General features: G+C 49.5%; 1 protein-coding gene across 1 annotated transcript in view; it reads right to left on the bottom strand.

Moving 5' to 3' along the window:
• Nucleotides 1–15,377, bottom strand: part of LOC306794051 (cadherin-6-like) — a 69,729-nt gene extending 54,352 nt beyond the window's left edge. Inside the window, exon 1 of the mRNA XM_079291916.1 lies at nt 15,239–15,377. The gene's annotated coding sequence lies outside the window, so the exon portion shown is untranslated. The remainder of the gene's footprint in view (nt 1–15,238) is intronic.
• Nucleotides 15,378–15,703: the final 326 nt, after the last annotated feature.

Genomic DNA, 15,703 nt, shown 5'->3' with positions numbered 1-15,703 from the left:
ATAGTCTCTCACCACTCTCTACTTTCACTAAGCCGCAACTCTCATGGCAGAAGCTCTGTTTCCGATACAAATTTGCTACATGACTGGATGCCCCCCCCCCCCCCCCCTCCTCATATTATTTCCTTTTTATTTTCCTACCCCAACTCCCAGCCCACTCGACTTCATGAATTTACCTAATTGACGTCGGCGAGGAGCATGTGGGACTTTGAGCTATTGATTTGCTGTAGGCTTCGGCATAGTTGGAAATACCAGTCGGTCTCTGGGGTGGACTCATGAAGCGTTCTACCTCGAGTCCCCCCAGCACTGGCAAGCCGGCCCTTTTCAATAGATTTCTTCACAATGTCACCGTGGAAAGCTAATGCTTTCACTGTATGGAGGGCTCCGTCGTCCCCACGGAGCCCTCGCCCCTTGACCCCCCATCGCCCCCATCTGTCATACCCCGGAAGCCGTATTGTACAAGTCCCTGCCCTGATAATTCTCTTGACAAGGGACCACGACCGGGAGTAAGTCAGCTCAAGCTTTATTTTGCGACGTCAAAAAATGTCACAGCTGGTTTAAGAAATGCCGCGGTGCCACATGTAGCCCGGTGGCTACAACAAAATGTCCGCCTCTTTACATTCCTACTGTACGAAGGGGACGTTGAAAGAGAGATGGAGGGAGGCGTACCAATTTAATTCAGGACTTGATCTTCTTCGTGACTCCTGTTGGCACCAAGTTAATTACTCAGATTTATAATGGCAATACGGACTTATCAACATTGCTAAGAGGACGCGCGATAGGTCACGAAACACCAGCGGTGAGACGATCAGAAACGCTCTCAGCTAATCCCCGGTTTAGCCGCACTAAATTGGATCCGAAGAATATTCGGTTGTAAGCATCCATCACCGTTTACAGACTTAAGTCCCGGTTCAACTTTGGCCCGCCGTAATTGCTGTTGTTGCGCGGGACACAGTTTCATCGCTGATCATTAACGACGTCTGCGGCTGCGCTCGCTTTCGGGTTTCCCCTTCTGCTTCTCGCCCCCGTCGGATTGCGTTGCAGCAAATGTCACTTTGTTGCCAGATCTCCGCAATTAACACGACGAGTACGACGTTGCTAAAAAAAACAACGGGGGAAGAAAAACAAACTGCAAACACGTTGTAATAAACTTTGAAAGGTGTGGCCATGACAGGGAAAGTGCCAAAGAAAGAGTGAGCGTGTTCTTTTGTTCACAGCCCGTCTTTTCCCCGTTCGCTTTCTCAGGGAGCACCGGCGTCATAATGAAGGTGTGTAATAGAACATGACACCGTAATTATATTCTCCCAGTTAAGAGGCAGTGTTTACAACACGCACAAGGCTGCCTTTATTTTTCTCCCTCTTCGCCTCGCCCTCTCGCCTGCCCCGTCTTCGCGTCACATCATGTGCCATTTAATTGCATTAAAAAAATAAACGCTTGATGAAAAAATGAAAAAAGTAAATTGCTTTAAATTGCCTGTCACAGATTGTGTGGAGTCGCCGTAGAGCAATAAGACTCTGTGCACTGCGCTGGGTGCTGGGTAAGCAAGATTAATGTGTCTGCTGCCAATTTTCCAACGCCCCGTGATTCTGCTCAAAGAAATGCTTGGGATAACATTTTGAATCAGGACAATTAGCTATTAAATGTGTCTATTGGTTTTATCGAGCGCGCGGCCACGAGGACAGAGACGGGGCCACGGAGAGGCGCACAAATGCATTTGTCAATACATATTGGATCTGGCCAGCTAATGGCCTTTCCACTGCACATGTGCTGTTACACACAATGGGCCCGGGTGGTATTCTAGCCGAATCTAGACTTGGGAGTGACCTCCTAAGAGGAGGCCTACTCCCCGTCTACCTCTCCTTATCTCCTCTTCCTGTTTTTCTTTTCCTTTTTCCTAACGAGGGATATGAGCGACACGGCAAAGCACCCTATCGCGCCCGTCGAGCCAAAGACTTTCACAGCAACCTAGAAAGAGCCCCGGGGGTGCAATTAAAAAGTGAGAGAGGAGAATGTCAGCCAGGGCGACGAGCAAAGGAGAAGAGAGGGAGGGAGGGGAAGGAGGTTGGTGGTTGTGGTGCCATTGGTATCGTGGTTACAATCCACAAAGGAGACCCTTAAAGGCTGCTAATGTGAGGAGGTGTCAGCAGCAGCTTGTTCCACCATCTCTGCTCTTCTTTGGCCTCCTCTTCCTCACCTGAGACTCAGTTTGTTAAGACGACCCAGACAACTCAGAGGAGGTGTCATTCATTTTGTACTCTGCTCGCCGGGGAAACTTTCAGCTAAATCCCGAGTGTGATTTGGGGAAACCGTGCGCTCGACCCAAATCCGGGGCTCTCCATTTGTCTTACTGCCCATGTGGGCTAGTGGTTCACAACCGAGCTCCCGATGGCAAACTATCAAAAACAACAAACAACGTGGGTAGCCGGGTGAACCTTTGCTCTGCAGCTGTCTAAGAACACGCCTCGTGTGTCCCTCGTCCTTGCAGCAAGATTGACACAGATGGAAACAGAAAACAAAATCCCTGTCAATACATATCGATCTTCTGTTGAGCTGAGAAAGTGCATCTACACACACTGCCGCATTGTCTTACAAAACAAAACCCCACTCCCACCTGACATACACAGAAGCACACGCCCCACAGATTAAGGCGAGGAAATTGATCACTAACGGGAGATTTCAGACAGATGGGCGATATTACCAAAATGTGAAAGAAATGAAAAAAAACTGACTTCATCATCATGAAAGACGGGCGAATAAACAGACGAAAATCCCCCGTCAAATTGGAATGCAAAGCTGAACCGCAATTCCTGACTGAATGTCAGCACTGGCGTGCAAAAACACCAGAGTCCTCGAGTCCAAATTAGGACTCAACCTGCGACACTGAAACGCCACCAAGATATCGTCACCGGTCCTCTAAGTCCAACTTCTGCTTCTAAATAGCACGTTAAGTTCCCTCAACACGTGCTGCCGACATACAACAATTATTCCAAACACTAAAGGATGTTATCGGGTGTTTGATCAGCGAGCTGCTAAAATCGATCTATAAACAAAAAGCACAAAGTTTTGGTATGAAACCCTCATACAGCTGTTCATCAGTATCCTGATCATACATGACAGACAGGGACGTGAGGCTGTGACTGACAGGAATCCAAACAAACGAGCTCACACTACCCCTGGCAAAGGGTGAGGCCACAGCATGCATTCCAGTGCGCCGCTTCAGAGCTCACTGCAAACACATTACCTTGCCTGGCTGCCCAAATGCATAGCAAATAACCCATATCCATCACACAATCTGGGCCAAGCCAATGAGAGCCCCCCCCCCCCCCCTTATTTTCCCTGTTTTCTAGTCCGCCGGGCCATCCTTCAGCACAGCTTGCATCACTCAGTCCAGAGCGCTCGCAAACCGTCGTCTGAGTGGCCCAGTTCAGAAGCCACCGAGGGGCTCCTGAAGTAACCTTTCCTCCAGTGCACTTGATTTCATGTCTCCGCAGTCTGAACTAAATTGTGGGTTGCCAGCTCTCCACACAGTGCTGTGTTTTTCAGCTCACTCCCTCTTTCTTTCTCCCTGTTGTCACTGTGACAAAAACAAAGATGGGATTCCATGAACTTCCAGTGTTCATGGCTGTGTTTATCATCGAGCTGCACGGCGATTGAAGAGGACCCTCTCGGCACATTATTTTAAAGGGTCCCTCTTCTCTGAAGTCACTCCAGATTCTCTCAGTATATTAGGGCGCCGTCATTTCGCTCCGACTCTAGTGCCAAATAATGACTTTCAGCCCTGAAATAAACAGCGTCATCATACACAACAGAGACTCTCACTTTTTAGCGTGCAGCTTCTGATTCCACTTCTGAGAATTATTTGACTAAGTGGGAGCTTAAAGTCATTATCTCCCCGCCAGCTCTCCAATCCCGCGCTGGGGGCTAATAAATGGAGGTTTGATTTGGCTAAATGTCCTCTCGCGAAGATTAATAATGCCTAGTACCCTGGTGGCAAACAGATGTGGTCATTCCCTGTTCGACGGCAGAACAAATGGGCACGAGACATCCTCGCCCATAAAGAGCAAAGAAATAATAGCTTAATGGCATTCATCCGGTGGCACTTGAGCAGATGAGACATCCTCGGTTGTTTGCTTCCCTGTGTGTTGGCCGGTGCACATGTTTTGTCACCAGCGGCCGTGTGGTCCAACACAGCTCTCTTGTGAGGGATTGACAATGGCAGACAGAGGGGGGGGGGGGGGGGGGTGTCTGGCGGCTTCCTGCTTTCCCCACTGGGACCTTTGTGGTGGTACACTGGTGGTTAGGGGAGCCTCCGTCTCTATGCAAATCACTGTTTGCTTCCCAAGTGTTTGTGTGTGCTGTGTGCAGTCAAGCACAAGAGTCTGCTTTTCTTTCTGTACGTTTAGCTGGAGCAAAGAGGCCAGAGCTGCATCAATGCAGGAATAATATTCACATTCAATCTGGTAATTAAAAGCCATTACTTCCACATCAACAGTGTCGTTTACCTCTTGACAACATTGCCCCTACCGCAATATCAGATCACGCCAGCGGCCGACCGTTTCCACAATGAACAGTGCGTCTCTGGAAGCAGACGCATTGATTGGACCACACGAAGGTCAACCTTGGCGCAGTGAATTGAAAATCAGCGACGGAGTTGTGTTCCCACGTTCGTCTCGGCCTCCCCGTTGTGACGATTACGCGAGAGGGAGCGACGTAGAAGCACATTTCCATTCAGGCGCGTATCGACTGTAGCAGCGGGTCAGCAGCGAGGCAGCTACAGACACAACTGTCACACAACACTGAATATTGCACGGAGCGAAAAAAAACAACAATGACATCACACACCTAAAATATGGCCCGAATAAAAGGCTGCAGAGACGAAACTAAGAGTAATGACCTTTCCTACAAGCCCACCATCAAATAACACGGCGGCAGTCGGGGGGGCACCTGTTTTTACGTTATTAACACTGGAAGCTCCACACACACTCACAAGCCGGCGACACTAAGGCTTTGCACTGGTCTCAAATTGGACAGAATTCTCTCAAACTGCACCCGACTGAAGCCACTGAGGCGTTGGAGTGTTCAGGAAGCCATTTGTCGCGGTATCAGCCCGGCCTTGGGATAAAAAAACAAATGGAAATCATACGACTACAATTCAAGAATAAGCCCCTAAATTACCGATGTCATCAGAATTCAAATGCCTCGTATAAATGCATATTTCTTCAGAAATGCTCCTCAAGAAATGAAAGGGGGGGGGGGGGCATGGGTATTTGGGTTTTTTGAATGGGCCCCGCAGTATTGCTGCTAAAATAAGGGTCTTTCTGCACTGCTCTCAGTCCTAATCACGTCTAAGGGGATCCAGGCGTCCTCTGAGATGAACAACAGACGGCCCTGATCTCCTCTGACCTTAACTGTGACTCGTGTTTATTTACCTCGGCTCGTTATCCCTGAGGGACGGCGGACTCGTCATTGAAATGCGCACCAGGATGGGTTGCTTTTGTTCTAGCCACTCCCGGGACAACTCTAATGAACAAAGAAGCCCGATTGATCCGAGTTGGCGTTTGATTCCCGAGCACTGCCGAGAGGCACGACTCAATACGCCGGCGGAGCACCTTTTGAACTTTGCCGTACGCACATCTTGAATCACGCTCACCTTTTTCTCATGGCTGGTGTGACTTCCAGCTTATTTGTAATCACTGGCTGAACAACAGGCCACTGCAGCCGGCCATATGCGCTCCGGGCCCAGGGGCCAGAGGGTGGGTGGACGTCGGCGCTTGGCACCCCGGCGAGTTACCAGAATGGTCGGGAGCAGGAGATTGAATTATTTGGAGACAGGAGACAGCCTTATCGAGCAGCGGCCACATTGCACTGACGTTTTCGCCCCAGTTTCTATTTCCCATTTCACACTTGGGCTATCGCCAGATAGGATGTGTCCAGCCACCTCGTTTTGCCCCCAGATTCTAAATCGGCAGCCGCCAATCAAAAGAGGGTATAGTGCGTTATCTATCACCACCCGCGGCACCCTCCCCTCTATCTCCTCACCGTGAGCGCCTCCCCCCCTCCCCCATATCACCAGCGCAGCAACGGCATGGTGCTATTACAGATAAACAATCAACACTGCATTAACGTGTCCACCTGGAGTTAAACAGGCAGACGGGGAAAATAATTCAACCCAATGTCATGGGTGGCCTTCAAGGAACTAATCATGCTCATGAACCTCTCTCTCTCTCTCTCTCTCTCTCTCTCTATATATATATATATATATATATACACACAATTCAGGCCACTTTCTTTCATTATCCTCAGCGATCATTTCTTTGTGTTTGAGGTCACCAGATACATTTCTTTTCCTTCCTCTCCTCACTGGTCACAGAATGAAACCCCACTGCATTCAAGAAGTAATACCTTACTTTATAGCAAAGGTGACCATGGATACTGGAGAGCAGGGACCCATGCGATCGATTTGGAGCGAGGAATGGAAATTTTAACATGATTCCCGGCCAGACATTTTAACTCGGGAGTATTGGACCCCTACTCTCTTGATGGCTGCCTCCAATCCAACTCTGCTGCTCCATTTCAAAATTCTGATGACGTCTTTATTCACGGAAGGGGCCGGTGAGCGAGGCGAGCCCCGGTGCCCCGCTGTTGGCTGTGTGGTCCCATTTTGCAAAGCTTGTATGCAGCAAATTTGCATCTACATTCCCAACGCTGCCGTTGGAAAAAAAAAAAAAAAGAAGGGTTTTGTTGTTCAGAACGTCTGTGAAAAAAAATTAAAACAAAGGCTTTCTTATGAGGAGTCCCTGCCTCTCCCTCTACCAGACTGGAATTAAATACTCCCCATTCCATCCTCATTCATTAGCCCACACCCACGGCCCTAACACCGTATAGGGGTATAAAATATACTGCACACACACACACACACACAACATAAAGGAGTTGGACTTGGCTGAATGATTGCAGAGACTGTTTACTAAAACTGCTGCTCACTCTGCTTTATTACAGAGTGCCAGGCTTTCCATTACTGCAAAGGGAGAGAGGAGGGGGGGGGCAGAGGAGGGGGGGGGCAGAGGAGGAGGGAGCGGACAGAACAGAAAGGAGAGAGAGAGAGAGAGAGAGAGAGAGAGACTGCCAATGTCAGATTAAAAGAAGAACGGGGAGAGAAAAAAAGAAGAAAGGCTCAGTTGATTTACACCTTCATTACTCTCCCCTAACTCTGCTTATTGCAAATCATGATGCTGCTTTATGAGCTGAATCCTCTATTACGACAAGGCCGGGGAGACGGCGCTTTAGTCCATAAAGCAGCCGTACAGTAACCGCCACCCGGCAGCACCCGATCCACTCATCCTGCCGCCCAGCTGCCACGAGGGGAAGGGAAGCAAGACAAGCCGCTGCCTGAAACTCGCGCAAACTCCGCTTGCAACGTGCGCTCGCTTGGCGCGCCGCCCCTTCCCCTGGCCTTGTGCCCGCGGACAACACACCTACTCCGAGCCAGATGTCAAGGAAGTAGGATTTAGTGGCTCAGTTGCGGGAAAAGAACTCACAGCGAGTGTTTAGCGTTCAGCGAGCGGTGCCATATTTAAGTCAACAAGCATGTAAGGCACCGGTGGCGCGTGTTTACCGTCTCCCCCACCGCCGCGTGACGAGGTGCTACTGATGTGTTTACTCACAGCTCTGTGTGTATTTAGACAGAGAACAGAATGTATTTTTTCATTTCTTATTTATTGAACCAAGGGGAGGTCTTCAGAGCTTGCCCCTTTTTCATTAAATATGTGTGTGTGTGTGTGTTTGTGTGGCGAGAAAGGTCGAAGAGGAAGCGGCGGAGGAAGCCCCGGTGCAGGGCCTAATAAATCAGCAGATCGGCTGAGGCGTGTAGGTGAGTGCAGGGGTGTCAGTGCGCTGATGTAAACAGGGCACGGGTGCGTAAGAGACACTGGATGGAGGTTTGTTATGTGTATGTAACACACTGCTCCGGCCTGGCCTGTCTGACTTCCATCTGGAACAGCGTTGACAGAAAAGTTGACAGATGCTTCACCGACGTCCATTATTTATGAGACTGAGGAGGATCCACACACCGCGATTCGCGAGTGTCTGCTCCTGCTCCTGTAGGTCGAGTTCTGACACATTCTATGTGTGTGTGTGTGTGTGTGTGTGTGTCCGATGCTTCCCTGTGCTTGTGGTGGAAGGTAAGCAGCTGAATGTACGGGGTCCACTTTTTGTTTTTGGGGACGTTTTTTGCTCAAATGTGTGCGCTTGCATATTTGTGTTTGCACATTCACTCCAGACCCAAGTAAACACTCCACCTACTGCTGTGAGTCCGACCCTTGACCCCTGGAGTGTCAGTAAAGCCCTGGTAGACAGGGCAGCCCTTCCACTGCGGCACGGCGCACCGTAAACCAGCAAACTCCGGCTCTCTCAAAACCCACTTACAGGCTTACAGCTGGGAGGCCCGACCATGGGATTGAATTAAGGCTATGATTAATTGAATCTAGTGGTGAGTAACTTGAGTGACTGATGTCTCGTAGGACCAAAGGTCTAGACGCGATGCTTCAGAATAAAGCTGTAGTCATGTATTCATTGACATCAAGGGCGGTTTCAGCGCGCCTCGGGCAACGATGGTTGCCTCTTGTATTATTGCTCGGAGTGCCGCTTTAAGCGCAAATACCACCGGCAGCGCCGCTGCTGCCGCTAAGCGTGCCAATGTTAATAAGAGCTACGATGTAATTAATACAAATGGAATGTTTAATGCAATTTTTCCATTTTCAAAGAAATTCCCCCGGCATTGTTGCCAACAAACGGAGTCAAACCCTCTTGCGTTGTCCTCGGGGCAAACAACAACCCAACTGTGGCATTACCTTCATTTGAGCAAACTCTATTATTGCAGAGCTCTTGCAGCACCTCTGGTTCACAGGTTGGGACTCCGAGGCCGCCTGCTCCGGCAACTTAAAGGTCCTCTGTCCTGCCCCATTTCTCTTTGATGGACAGCGGCATGAGGCGGTAATTGGAGGCCTGTGAGACCCGCACACATCCGTTTGTCACTTATTCATGTCAAAGCAGTGTTCAGCTGTTGGGGTTCTCAAAGAATAACCTTTTCTCAAAAGGGGACAGGTTTCCCCGACTGTCTGCGAGGCGCCCTGGGTATTGTTCAGCCCAGTACAGAGTGCTGGCGCTGTTCCGTGTCCCATGTTGCTGCAGAACGCTTGCATTGTGTCCTTCCCTGAGGAATATTCAGCCCCAGAACGCTGCGCACGCTTTGATTCGGCAGGTGTGTTCTTCTTCTTCTTCTTTTTTCTATTTCTCTCGTTCACAACATGCCGTCCTAATGTTTTGAGTGGTAGCAGAACGACAGACTCTTCTCCTTTTTTTTCACTCCGGGGATTGAAAGTAAATGGAACCTTTGCTGATGTGTTTGCCTGTTCATTTACAGCACCTTAGAATACAGCTTGCACATTGTACCTTTACGGGAAAAAGGAAGAAAAAAAACTCACAAAAGGCGTTGTGCGGGACAATAGCACAGCAGAAGAAACGGGCACACAATGGAGTCCAGATATCATTCACAACATAGACAGAAGACCATTATCCACAGAAGGAGGGGCCCGTCTGGAGGTGACAGGTTTCGGAGGGAGCCGGAGGAGTTGTGCATGTGACCGAGACAACAGTCTCCCTGAAGCCTAACCTATAAGGACAGGTTTCTGCAGCGCCACTGCCCGCTGGGTTGAGGTGTTAACCGCCATCTGCAATGACCGGGATCATTACTCCTGGAGGCTGTTAGAGAGGGAAATCACATCACTCTGCTTTCACCGCTGCCAAGAAAAATTGACACGTGAAAAAAGTCAGACAAAGACGCACCTCGACACGCACACGCAGGCACAAAGAGGGGTCCACAAACAAGCCATCGTCTCTCACACATGCAAACAAACACACATGTAATTACACACCTGCAATCTATCACATCCTGTCAGAGGCGTCTGGGGGGGGTTAACATACCGAGTGGCATCCCACCAGCCAGTGCCTGAAGGCGACAGCTCTCACTGCGGCAGCCTCGTAGGGGTAAAGTCAGCATCATTATCACCGGCTCTCACCCAAACTCTCTCTCAAAGTCTCCCTTCTTTTAGCCACGACCCGAGCCTCTCCCTTCACTGTCTTCATTGTACTCCGGTCATGTGCTCATGTTCCTTGTCCTGTGGCTGGACTCTCTTGATCTCACATTACCCTCTCGTCATCCCGACAGACAATATATTATCCTTCCCTCTCCTTCCCTCTGCTTTCACACAAAGTCAGACAATGTTTCTGCCTTTCTTCCAACCCCTCTGTGCACTTGCCCATCTTCCATACACTTATTAACTGGCTGTCATGTTCAGCCCCCCCCCCCCCAAGATGGAGTTTAGCGTTCCTCAGTCCACTTACTGCAGCCAGAGTTAAGCCTCTGGGCTTTACACAGACACGTATCCAACTAGAGGGGGAAGGCAGGACCTGTCTGCTGCTCTCACTCACACTCTTCCTCCTGCACCAGCTCCCCCGAGACCGGACCGGAGACACGCATCACACAGGACACCAGCTCCTGGATGTTTTGTGGTGGTGTGGGAACATTTGAATGACGTACTTTTTTTTTCTGGCATAAAAAAACGTCAGGACAGAATTCCCCGTTTTGAAAAGCACACCTTCCTGTTGATACTTTATTCATTTATCGTCAAATTTAAATCCATTAATTGTACAAGTTTAGTGTTTTGACACAAGGCATAAAAACTACGTGAGCAAGTTCACATAAAGATTGATTGTTTATCTTCCAGTTTACATGAATCTGTGGGAGTATTTCTTTAAACCTGGTTTCACTGCTGATGAAGTCGTATTGCCTCCTCTGCTCATTAATCGACACGCGGTGTGGAAACAACTCGTGAACACATTTCCATTAAGTTTGGTGGCGAGCTCAGGACCAGTTGATTAGTATTCATAGTGATCTGGATCTGAGATTTCCACTATTAGATGATTATTGCCCCCCCACACACACACACATATTGGATGCAGAGATTTAATTCCAAATCCAATCCAAACCCTAACGGTACCCTCGCAGGGGGGGTCAGGAAATCGATTTCACCTCCCATTTAAGAGAGGGAGAATGTTCAGCGTCCTTGAAGGCTTCCTTCTGGTTTCCGCTCATATTTTTTTGATGACACCCGGACAGAATTCCGACTGAGCTCAACTCTTCATTGTGTGGTAGCTACAACACTGCATTTTGTCATCTGCCCCCTCTCCGTCTCCACCCTCCTCCCCCTTTCCCGGGGCAAACGGCGTAAGAAAAGAGTCGCGGCCGGTGGATATACTTCCGCGCCCCCCTGCTTTAACCACTGTTGTTTCGGCAACTCTGAAATTGTGCCATGGTCTACGGGCCTTTGTTGTAAATCACTATCTCCCACTGTCAGACTGCAGTCTGCTGTACTCGGTGGATGCCTGGCTTTCTGCTGCCTCCTGGGTGACTAATATATCTTGTTAAATTGTGCTGAGAAGCGTGCGGAGAACTGTACACCTTCCCTCTTTGCACCGCGGTTGTTTGCTTGCATTTGTGCTTGTGTGCTACTTCAAGTTGTGTGTCAGTCTGTGTGTGTGTGTGTGTGTGTGTGTGTGTGTGTGTGTGTGTGTGTGTGTGTGTGTGTGTGTGTGTGTAAGGTAAAGGAGGGGATGTTACTTTTTTTTGCACATATCTTCACTAAACTCTGAGTCTGCCGAGGCTTTGTTGGTAATTCGGTGAGATTGCTATTCGGCCGGCTTCCGCTCGCCACCACCACCGCCAGTATCGGGAGGGGAGTTGTGAAGCTGTCTCTCAGCCACTTCGTAATTAGAAAAGCTGTGTTGCCAAGCCACAGTTTGAGGGGGAAGAGGGGGAAGAAGAAGAAAAGGCTGTTGGCAGACATTGGCAGCAATTTACTCTGTCTCCCACCCCAAAGACATGAATCTAAGTGATTTCATCGTCACATCCCTCCAAGTGTGCCATACTGTATAAACGCTGGACTCTTCTCTGCAGCTCTTAAGCCATGCACTGTGTGCTATCGGCTTCATCCAGCGCTACATACATTCACGCATCCTGCCACTTTGGAAATAGATCTGTGAGTATATTTCTGTGTAATTGGTCTTCTCCTGCACAAAGCAGGGTAGAGATAATTACCCATTGTTAAGGGAGGAGTAAATTGTCTGATCCATGTGTATTTATCTTCTGAGCGCCCGAGAAAGCAAAGCGGGCCTGTTTTTTGGGGGGGATTTGGGCAGACTCCACGGTGACGCTCTGCTCTCCTGGGCCGCCGTCTCAAAACCCTTTGAAGGAACCGGCTAAACCGCATCCCGTCTAATTGTAAGGTGTTTTGTTTTTATAGTCGTCGCAAATTCAATCTGCGATTACGGTCGATCTTCCTAGAGAAGGTTGACGCCGGCCTCCTGCCAATCGTAGATTTAACTAGAAGCAGATGTCAAGGTTCCCGCCTGTTGGTAGGTGAGAAATACGTCTTTTTCTTAGTTTGTTTTTTCGTGCAATTGCGGTCGTGACTGCTCCGTAAATAGGCGTCTCTGAAGGGAAACTGTCTCATTCGTAAGGAGCCGTTATTAAGTTGCCATTGTGCCTGCTGGAAACTTGCTCTATAATGGTCACAAGACGCCTCAGGAAAATGAGGGGGAGTCAAATCTGCTATTCTTCACAGGGTGGCTAACCAAAGCCGTTCCTGGCTTGCAGTGTTTCCGGAGAAAGAAGAAAGTAAAGAGAAAAGAGAGAAGAAAGCAGAGAAGCCCTGTTGGCTGGCACCGACAGAAGTCAAATCCAAATAAATATTTGGCACACGGAAAATGTGAAGAGGAAATCCCGCAGCACTCGCGGTACGTCGTGATGTATTATCACGTCATGCAGACCGTGACTAATGCACTCAAACAATCAAGGTGCATCTCGTGAACTACAATGCCCAGAGGTGCTCTCTGCCGCTGACTTCAAAAAGCATCCGTAAGCGAAGTGCACACATATTAAGAGCCCCCTCAACAAACGTTCCACAAGTATCCGAGCGCACACGCGCTGGGAGGAGGAGGAGGAGGGAGGAGGAGGAGGAGGGAGGAGGAGGAGGAGGAGGAGGAGGAGGCCGTGGACATTCCCACGGGGGAGGTTTGTTTCAGTCAGCAGCCACTGGGATGTGATTTCATTCGCTCCAGATGCTGCTGAAGAGAGGAACTAGAAACGCTCGATATGATGAGCGGGACACATCAGGAATGATGCTGCCATCTGGAGCACAAATAATGTAATCAGCTCGGGTCACCGGCCATCATCGTCTGGCCCGTCGGGTAAACCCACCATCCTGTGTGAAGTCAGCGCTCGCAGGGTGACAGCCGGCATATCCCCCCCCCCCGAAGCTGCCGCACAATGAATGGAAGATATTTGGGAGAAGAGGAAGATGAAATGTGAGGGACTGTCAATTGTAATCTGAGCTCTGGTTCCCAAAAACATATCTCGACTCCCCTGCCTGTCAAATCAGTTTACTGCATCTACTTTGAATGTCTTCATAGGAAGCGCCCACACGGCTCGGACCACAAACACATATGCATTGCTGTACTGTATGCCCCCCCCCCCCCACACACACACACATGTGCACACACAAACACACACACACACACACACAGAAACTCTATTTGCACAGCCTTTAAATATTCAGTACCTGCCGCGTTTTCTGTACGACTTTGATCAGCCACAGATTCTACTCTGTCCCTTTCATCTCTGAACTTCAAACCCAGCATTTGAAAAAAAACCTGGACCACTAAACCTGTTCTGGTTCAGACAATCTCTGCTCACCCAGCTGCTCTCTGCCTGTACATAAACAAGCAGGAAGTTCTTCCAATGATGACAAAGAATGAATGGGGATTAACCTACTCTTTGCAGATGAACTCTTCTTTTCGTTTCAGAGCCGATGTGATTGCTCAAACGTCCCCTTGATAAGCACACGTCCCTTGTTTGTAATTTAAAAAGCACATGTGCGCAGAGGAGTGATTATTGCGGAATATTCGCCGGCTGGTTTGACAACTTCACAGCTCCCTCCAGGCTCTTTACCCCGGGCTTACATTGAGCCAGTGCACTGACTAAACCATGGACACAGAAACTTCCCCAAAGCACCAAATTCAATTTTCAGGATCGCATAGATCCTCCATCCTCATCCTCACACTGTCAATAACCTGCAACCTTTGAGCAAAGACGCAGAGTTAATTATTTCACCTGCATTTTTCATATAGTCAATAACGCTAGAGGACATGTTTTAGAAAACTTGAGTCAACTCCGAGGCTGCCCCCCCCCCCCCCCCCCCCCCCTAAAAAAAACCAACAACAACCAAGGCCTTTCAGCCTGATCTCTAACACTGAGCACACAAATAGGCAGCAGGGCATCACAGCGCGACTGCAGGAGCCACAGATAACCATCACGCGCGTTATCAGAGCATGCCGTCCCACTTGCATCGATTCGCCACTGAGATCGGAGGAGAGGGGGAGATGAGGAAGAACAATAAAACACATCTATAAGCGATAAGATTCAAAGCGCGCGTTCAAAAAAAAAAAAGCGGGGGGGGGGGGGGGGGCGCACGTTCACGCAGTGACAAAATAAGGTGCGTTCTTGGAGCCCGGGCCCGCATGCTCGCGTCACTTTTTTTTTTTTTATCGCTGCGGGGCAGAAAACGTACTGCGTCGTGCACGACCTGAACCGGAGGGGGGGGGGGGGGGGGGTGGGGGGGGGTACATTTTCGTTTTTCTGCATCGACACATGAATGAGAAATTACGCACGGAGTCATCCAACAAAATGCAAAAGTTGATCAACCCCGCTGGCAATCGATTGACCCCCCCCCCCCCCCCCCACCCCCACCCCCACCCGCAATAAGTTGAATGCTGCGGAGATGAGTGTGTATAACTTCCGATTGATACTAATTCAAAGCCCGGAGCTCCTGCCAATCATCAGTGTTATTGACTTTGCTCCACCGCCAATTGAATTAGAGTGTACACAAGAGGAGACGCAGCTCGTACATACGCAACTATTTCGCATTGGTCATTTGCGCGTGTGAGCAACCCACAATAACCCGACTCGGACATTTCAAAAAACGCTGCAGCGCAAAGTGCTCTGCTCTCTCTCTCTCTCTCTCTCCCTCTCTCTCTCTCTCTCTCTGGTCGAGCGGCGAACGTCTTACAAACGAGACACATTTATATTCAAAGCGGATAGAAGTTGCGAACAAAGATCCCGCTCACCTGACAATGAAGTTTATTCGAGGAGGGGATTTTTCATTTTTTCCCTTGCCGGGGTCGTGGAGGCGCGCGTCGGAGCCCACGAGTGTGTATCCGTTCACTGCAGTTCGCGCTGCCCGTCGGTCCACCTCAACTGCGCGTCTCAGTCGCGCTGCATCACTTCTCGCTGTGGATGTCAGGGAGGCTGAAAGGCTGAGGGGACTCAACCCTCCCATTGGCTGCCATTCACGAGTCCCCCAGCAGAGCACGGCGGGAAAAAAAAAAGAGAAGGGGAGGAAAAGAACAAAAACACACACACACACACACACACACACACACACACACACACACGATACAAACAAAAGGAAGGTGGAGGCTGCGTTTCAACTGCGTGCGATGTTCAAGTTTAATACAAGAGTCAAGTGCGTGTTTTTTCTTTGTGCACGTGCTTCCCTGACATTTGCATAATCCCTGATTAACAGTTGCAAA

Source organism: Melanostigma gelatinosum (assembly GCF_949748355.1).
Source record: "Melanostigma gelatinosum genome assembly, chromosome: 20".
NCBI classification, from domain to species: Eukaryota; Metazoa; Chordata; class Actinopteri; order Perciformes; family Zoarcidae; genus Melanostigma; species Melanostigma gelatinosum.
The sequence above is the reverse complement of the archived record's forward strand: the minus strand, read 5'-3'. Positions and strand labels throughout refer to the sequence as shown.